Here is an 8,863-nt window from a genome sequence, read left to right as displayed (position 1 = left end):
ATTTGTAGTGGCATACGATGCGATACGATGTTTTACCGATTTTTGAGCATTTTAGCTCAAAAATCGTTTGCGATCGCATCGGATGCCATACGATGGCATGCGATGCGATGGCACCCGATTTTGGACTGAAATGCATCAGAATGCATTGAAATGTGTATTAAAGTAGTGAAATGCCCCCAAATGCCATTTTTCATAGTGCACCACCCCCACTATCAACGTCAACCCGAAGCGTGGCGAGCGGCGGCGGTACGCGTCCTACGACCTTTTCATACCCCCACTATCCACATCGGCGTGGAGTTGAGAATAGAATAGTGTGGCGAGCGGACGCGGATACCTTCACAGCTATACGCGTCTCCTCGCGGGCTTTACAGGTATCCGCGTCCCCTCGCCACGCTTCGGGCTCGGTGGCTCGCTGCGCTCGCCACACTATTCTATTCTCAACTCCACACCGACGTGGATAGTGGGGGTATGAAAAGGTCGTAGGACGCGTACAGCCGCCCCTCGCGGGCTCGCGCCGCTCGCCACGCTTCGGGTTGACGTTGATAGTGGGGGTGGTGCACTATGAAAAATGGCATTTGGGGGCATTTCACTACTTTAATACACATTTCAATGCATTCTGATGCATTTCAGTGCAAAATCGGGTGCCATCGCATCGGATGCCATCGTATGGCATCCGATGCGATCGCATACGATTTTTGAGCTAAAATGCTCAAAAATCGGTAAAACATCGTATCGCATCGATGGCATACGATGCCATGCGATGTTTTACCGATTTTTCACCATTTTTGCTCAAAAATCGGTAAAACATCGCATCGTATGACATCGTATGCCACTACATATGGCATACGATGTTATGCAATGTTTTACCGATTTTTGACCATTTTTGCTCAAAAATCGGTAAAACATCGTATCGCATCGTATGACATCGTATGCGACTACATATGGCATACGATGCCATGCGATGGCATACGATGCCATGCGATGGCATACGATTTTTGAGCAAAAATGCTCAAAAATCGGTAAAACATCGCATCGCATCGTATGCCATTGTATGCCACTACATATGGCATACGATGCCATACGATGGGAGCCGTGATACTCCACAAGTACCCACTATTCATAGGAATTCAGTGCAATCACCTGCGTCTGGGTTTTAGTAGTTAGTCCATTTTCAAAATATTGAAATTGGGCTATAAAGAACTAGGGGATCTGCTCAGTGCTAAAAAGTTTGGCTTTAAAATAGTAAGTGTATCCAGCACTTAACAGTCACAACCAGTGTGCCCGGCAAACTGCTGTGGAAATTGTCAATAAAGCAGTAAGAATGGTATATTACCGGTACTTTTAGGTCACCAGTCGGCTAGATGGTCGTCGTTTTTGTTGGAGAGTCTTGAGAAGAACCCTTACAGACAGGGGCTCCCAATGTAATATGTGTGGCTGCAACTTGACGCTGCACTTGTCTCATATGCTGCTCCCCGGCTTTGGCGTCTGAGGTGCCTGGCTTCAATATGTCCTGTCGGATAGATGCCGTTTGTTTCACCGGACCCTCGCGGTGTGGTGGCACAGTGGGATGCTCTGCTACAGCTCCAAGCGAGTCGTGATGTTGGTTACTCACGGGTGTCACTTGCGGTGCTGGATTTACGGGCTGCCGGCTTCCAGATATCAGACTCCTAGGAAAACGTGTGTCTCCGCTCACAGGGCGGCTTTCTCAATTCCAGAGTCTCTAGCTCTCGTCTTAAACCTGCACGTCAACACATTCCCACTTCCCTTTTAAGCCTGCTCTCTTCTCACTAAATTAAACAATCTCTTGCCTTAACCTGTCTCGTCATCTACTGTACAATAGTTTCCCTGTATTCTTCTGCTTCCAAACTACTTTAGCAGCTTGCATTTAGCTTTATAACTTATGCTTTTCTCACTCCCTTCTACAAACTTGGATTTGGGCTACTTAATCCAACTTTCCATCGAAACGGTCTTCAAAAAGTTATTATGCACTCCCTACAGCAAAGTCTAAGGGGTACATTTACTAAATTGTGAGTTTTTAAAAATGAGAGATGTTGCCCATAGCAATCAATTAGATTCTACGTATAATTTATCTAGCACCTTCTAGGGCATAAAAGGTAGAATTTAATAGGTTGTTATGGGCAATATCTCTGACTTCTAAAAACACACTTTAGTACATTTACGACCAAGGGTCGGTTTTCTATATCCTCCCAGTCCTCTTTGCATTATTTGACATAATTAATCACACTTTTTCATGCATGGCCTTTTACGCCATTCACTTTTTAAGACACATATTTTCATGTTCCCTTCCTAACCATCCAAATGCTTCTTCAGTGCTTACACCTCTATCTTATCCTCCTGCTGTCACGATCCGAGCTGTCAGACAGACTTTCTTACCGGCTAAGTGCCTCCGCAGGTTCAGCTTGCGGTCCAGACGTCATCTCTGCCGGCGTCCTGTCTTCCAGTGACAGTCCCCAGTGCACGGCAATCCACCTGTCCGCCGCCATTGCTCCCAGTATCCAGCATGGTGTGCACAAACACACTTTCCCGCCATAGCAGACATGGGGGCTGCCATGTTCTTCCCAGTCACATGTCTGTGCTGTCCAATCCTGTTGGTTCTGATCTCCCTGTCATACTTCCTCGGCCAATCCTGGCCACCCAGTGGGGATAAGTATGCTGGGAGCTCTCAGAACCATTGCTAGTGCTTCAGTTGTCTCCAGTGTATGGTCAGCTGTCCTTGTCTCTGTACAAGTGTATTCTCTGCTGGTGTTGTTTTCCATGCTGCAGTGTGTTCCAGGTGGTTCCATCTCCTGTGAAGTCCAGGTTATTCCACCGCCTGTGATCCTGCCTCTCAGCCCAGCGACCAAGCCTAGCTCCGGGACTCTGGTCCTTCCGATGCTCCAGCATCATCCACCATCGATGTTTCATCGCTAGTCCGATATTCCGGATCTCCTGCTTCCGTCCGTCATTCCGGACCCACAGTCATCTCCCGTCCGTCATTCCGGACCCACAGTCTCCTTCCATATCTGATACCCGAATCTGATGTTCCCACATCATCATCGATAGTCCGATATTCCGGATCGCCAAGCTTCCGTCCGTCATTCCGGACCCACAGTCAAGCTCAAGTCTTCCGTCCTTCATTCCGGACCCACAGTCTTCACATCCGATGTTCCACCATCGATCCCACATCACATCACATCTGTAAAGTATTGCAATCTGCATGAACTCTGTTATTTCTCCTGCATACTTTACTGTCTGTTTATATTACAACCATCTGCAAATAAATTCCGGTTGTATTTTACCTCTGACTGCTTATTGGCTCTGGGTGCACTGTCGCGCACTCCATGCGCAAGGGTCCTCTCCAACCTCCCCGGTTCAGGTACCGGTCCAGGTCCCCACCAGAGGTCTCAGTCTTGTCGACTAAGCCCCCTGGTGTGACAGTAAGCACTAGCCAAATGGATCCAGCCGCAAACCAAGCTTCTCCACCCAGCCCTGTACAGCAACTGGCTGTTCGCTTGGATCAGCAAGAGGCTGCGCAGAGCCAAGTGATTCATTGTCTGCAAGATCTGTCTTCCCGGCTGGATAAGCTACAGACCACTCTCAGTGGCCCTGAGCCTGTCAGAGAACTTCCAAGTCCCGTTCATCCTCCTGTAATGGCTGCTGCACCTCGCCTTCATCTGTCTGTTCCCACCAAGTATGATGGGAACCCCAAGACCTGTCGAGGTTTTCTCAATCAGTGTGAGATTCACTTCGAGCTGCAACCCAGTAACTTCCCTACTGAAAGGGTCAAGATCGCCTACATCATCTCCCTCCTGTGTGGAGCAGCATTAGAATGGGCGTCTCCCTTATGGGAAAGATCTGATGCCATCCTGTCCAATTACAAGGACTTCGTGTCAACATTCCGGCGTATCTTCGATGAGCCTGGGCGATCAGCATCTGCCTCCACTGAACTCCTCCGTCTCAGACAGGGATCCCGCTCCGTCGGGCAATATCTGGTCCAATTTCCAGATTCTGGAGTCTGAACTCTCCTGGTGTGATGGGGCCTTATACGCAGCTTTCTGGCATGGCCAATCCGATCGTATTAAGGATGAACTCGCTACCAGAGACTTACCTTCAGGTCTAAGTGACCTTATTTCATTGTGTGTCAAAGTAGACCTACACTTCCGAGAAAGGGCTATAGAACGTCACAAGAGCGCTCCAGTTAAAGTGCCAACTCCTCCGCCTTCTTTACCCACTGCTCCTGCGGTCCATTCCAAAGAAGAACCAATGGAGATAAACCGTTTCCGTTTGTCTCCAGGAGAACGTCGACGGTTGGCACAGCTCTGCCTGTATTGTGCCGATCCTGCACATCAAATTTCTGCATGCCCAAAGCGTCAGGAAAACTCCTCCTCCTAGCCCGTCAAGGAGAGGGTAGGCTAGGAGTAATTAAGTCCTCTCCATCAGCAACTGATTGTGTCCTTCCAGTTTCCCTACAAGTTGGTCAGCATTTCAAGACTGTCTCCGCACTTCTTGATTCCGGTGCCGCTGGCAACTTCGTTACTGCAGAACTGGTCCGCAAGTGGGGGTTGCCCACTGAAAATCTTTCCAAGACTGTCTTCCTTACTGCTGTGGATGGCAGTAGGATTCCTGATGCGACAGTCTCCCGCAGAACTTTACCACTTACAGTAAAAGTGGGAGTCCTGCACACTGAACTTTTGTCCTTCCTGGTTTTACCCCGAGCCACTCATGCTCTGGTTCTGGGTTTACCCTGGCTCCATCTTCACAATCCTCGTCTTGATTGGAAGACATCGGAAATCCTTTCCTGGGATCCTTCCTGCTCCGGTACCTGTCTCCAAAAGGTACTCCCAGCTCGTCATTCTTCAGCCGATGCAGCAGACCTTCCGCCTCTTCCCTACCAAGAGTACTCAGATGTATTCAGCAAGTCTGGCGCTGATGTCCTACCTCCTCACAGACCGTGGGATTGCCCTATCGAACTTATCCCAGGCAAAGAACCACCCAGAGGTAGAACCTATCCTCTCTCTCTTCCAGAGACTCAAGCCATGACCAATTACATCAAGGAAAATCTGGCAAAGGGATTCATCCGTCCTTCGACTTCTCCTGCTGGCGCAGGATTCTTCTTCGTCAAGAAGAAGGATGGAGGCCTACGTCCCTGCATTGATTATCGCGGCCTCAATGACATTACAGTAAAGAACCGATATCCGTTGCCCCTCATCACCGAGCTGTTTGACCGTGTCAGCGGTGCAACCATCTTTACGAAACTCGATCTGAGGGGTGCATACAATCTCATCCGCATACGAGAGGGCGACGAGTGGAAGACAGCGTTTAATACCAGAGACGGCCACTATGAGTACCTCGTCATGCCCTTTGGGCTCAGCAATGCCCCAGCCGTGTTCCAGCACTATGTCAATGAGATTTTTCAGGACATTCTGTATCGTCATGTAGTTGTATATCTCGATGACATTTTAATCTACGCCAATAACATCACTGAACATCGTTATTGGGTCAAAGAGGTTCTGTCCCGGCTGCGAGCTAATCATCTCTACTGTAAACTGGAGAAGTGTGTCTTCGAGGTGAAGTCTATACCCTTCCTAGGGTACATTGTCTCCGGTTCTGGTCTTCAAATGGATCCAGGAAAACTGCAGGCCATCCAAGATTGGCCAATTCCCTCTTCGCTGAAAGGTATTCAACGTTTCCTGGGTTTTGCCAATTATTACAGAAAATTCATTCGTAACTTCTCTTCTATTGTGGCTCCCATCACTGCCTTGACTAAAAAGGGGTCTAATCCAGCGAAGTGGCCGGCAGAAGCCATCGAAGCCTTCCATCTGTTGAAACAGAGGTTCACTTCCGCTCCTGTTTTAAGACAACCTGATACCACCTTGCCCTTTATTCTCGAGGTTGATGCCTCCTCCGTGGGTGTCGGGGCAGTCCTCTCGCAGAAAGCTCCCGATGGTCGTCTTCATCCCTGTGGGTTCTACTCCCGTAAGTTCCTGCCTGCAGAGCGTAACTATGACATCGGCGATCAAGAGCTCCTCGCCATCAAGTTGGCATTAGAAGAATGGAGATATCTTCTAGAGGGCGCTGTTCATGAGATCACAATTATCACAGACCACAAGAATCTTCTGTATCTCAAGTCTGCTCAATGTTTAAATCCCCGTCAAGCCAGATGGACACTTTTCTTTTCCAGGTTCCGTTTCAAGCTGTCGTTCTGTCCAGGGACACAAAACCGAAAAGCTGATGCCCTTTCCCGCTCATGGGAGCAAGAAAGTGAGTCTAAGTCCACACATCAACACTTTATTATTGATCCAGTGGCATTCTCCGCAACGAGAGTTTCAAATCTCACGCCCCCTACAGGGAAAAGCTATGTAAAGCCAGCTCTAAGAAAGAAGTTGCTCTGTTGGGCGCATTCTTCAAAATTCGCTGGCCATGCAGGCATTCAGAAAACTTACGAGTTTATCACCAGGTCCTACTGGTGGCCGTCCCTCAAACAGGACGTACAGGACTTTGTTTCCTCTTGTGCTAAATGTGCTCAGCACAAGACCAGTCGTCAGTCTCCTCCTGGGCAATTGATGCCACTGTCAGTGCCACATCGTCCTTGGACGCATATCTCTATGGACTTTGTAACTGATCTTCCAGAGTCTGACAAGTTCACCACCATCTGGGTGATTGTTGATCGGTTCACCAAGATGGCTCACTTCGTTCCCCTCACCGGTCTTCCGTCAGCTTCCAAGCTGTCCCAGCTCTTCATCAAAGAGATCTTCAAGCTTCATGGGCTGCCTCTTGAAATCATCTCCGATAGAGGAGTCCAATTCGTAGCCAAGTTCTGGCGAAGCCTGTGCTCCCTGCTTCAAATCAAGTTAAAGTTTTCCACAGCCTACCACCCTCAAACCAATGGCCAAACGGAGAGGGTGAATCAGGACCTTGAAGCATTTCTCCGCACATATGTCTCTTCTTCCCAAGATGACTGGGCTCAACTCCTTCCATGGGCAGAGTTCTGCCATAATAACCAATATCATTCTTCATCAAATGTCACTCCATTCCTTGCCAATTATGGGTTTCATCCTCGAGTTCCTGACTTCACTCTGCAACCTGTGTCCTCTGTTCCAGCGGTCGACACGACCATCCGGCAATTCGTCAAATCCTGGAAGCTCATTCGTTCTTCACTTCTGAAGGCTTCAAGCAGGTACAAAAAATTTGCCGACAGGAAACGCAGAGCTGTGCCAGCCCTCCGTCCAGGAGATCGTGTCTGGTTGTCAACTAAGAATCTTCGATTGAGAGTGCCATCGATGAAGTTCGCTCCCCGATATATTGGTCCTTTCCCAGTTGAGCGAGTCGTCAATCCAGTAGCTTACAAGCTCAAGTTGCCGCCCTATTTGAAAGTGCCAGCTACATTCCACATTTCGCTGCTCAAGCCGCTGGTCTTGAATCGCTTTCATTCCAAGCTCCCCAAGGCTCCTAAGGTTTGCACCCAGCAAGGAACAGAATATGAGGTCAGTAAGATCTTGGACTCTCGCATCCGATATGGTCGTCTGCAATATCTGATCGATTGGAAGGGCTACGGCCCCGAAGAGCGATCATGGACCAATGCCATCGATGTCCATGCTCCCAGACTCATCCGGGCGTTCCACTCCAAGTTTCCCCGCAAGCCTAAAAGGTGTCCTGGGGCCACCCTTAAAGGGGGGGGGGGGGTGCTGTCACGATCCGAGCTGTCAGACAGACTTTCTTACCGGCTAAGTGCCTCCGCAGGTTCAGCTTGCAGTCCAGACGTCATCTCTGCCGGCGTCCTGTCTCCCAGTGACAGTCCCCAGTGCACGGCAATCCACCTGTCTGCCGCCATTGCTCCCAGTATCCAGCATGGTGTGCACAAACACACTTTCCCGCCATAGCAGACATGGGGGCTGCCATGTTCTTTCCAGTCACATGTCTGTGCTGTCCAATCCTGTTGGTTCTGATCTCCCTGTCATACTTCCTTGGCCAATCCTGGCCACCCAGTGGGGATAAGTATGCTGGGAGCTCTCAGAACCATTGCTAGTGCTTCAGTTGTCTCCAGTGTATGGTCAGCTGTCCTTGTCTCTGTACAAGTGTATTCTCTGCTGGTGTTGTTTTCCATGCTGCAGTGTGTTCCAGGTTGTTCCATCTCCTGTGAAGTCCAGGTTATTCCACCGCCTGTGATCCTGCCTCTCAGCCCAGCGACCAAGCCTAGCTCCGGGACTCTGGTCCTTCCGATGCTCCAGCATCATCCACCATCGATGTTTCATCGCTAGTCCGATATTCCGGATCTCCTGCTTCCGTCCGTCATTCCGGACCCACAGTCATCTCCCGTCCGTCATTCCGGACCCACAGTCTCCTTCCATATCTGATACCCGAATCCGATGTTCCCACATCATCATCGATAGTCCGATATTCCGGATCTCCAAGCCAAGCTTCCGTCCGTCATTCCGGACCCACAGTCAAGCTCAAGTCTTCCGTCCTTCATTCCGGACCCACAGTCTTCACATCCGATGTTCCACCATCGATCCCACATCACATCACATCTGTAAAGTATTGCAATCTGCATGAACTCTGTTATTTCTCCTGCATACTTTACTGTCTGTTTATATTACAACCATCTGCAAATAAACTCCGGTTGTATTTGACCTCTGACTGCTTATTGGCTCTGGGTGCACTGTCGCGCACTCCATGCGCAAGGGTCCTCTCCAACCTCCCCGGTTCAGGTACCGGTCCAGGTCCCCACCAGAGGTCTCAGTCTTGTCGACTAAGCCCCCTGGTGTGACACCTACCAAGTTTCACTTTGCATTGAGAGACCAGAAAGCATGATGCTCAGCATTCTGTTGTGCTATTCTCTAAGTACTGTATTTTGCTTATTCAA

This window comes from Crinia signifera, chromosome 5, assembly GCF_055691185.1.
Source record: "Crinia signifera chromosome 5, ASM5569118v1, whole genome shotgun sequence".
NCBI classification, from domain to species: Eukaryota; Metazoa; Chordata; class Amphibia; order Anura; family Myobatrachidae; genus Crinia; species Crinia signifera.
The sequence above is the reverse complement of the archived record's forward strand: the minus strand, read 5'-3'. Positions refer to the sequence as shown.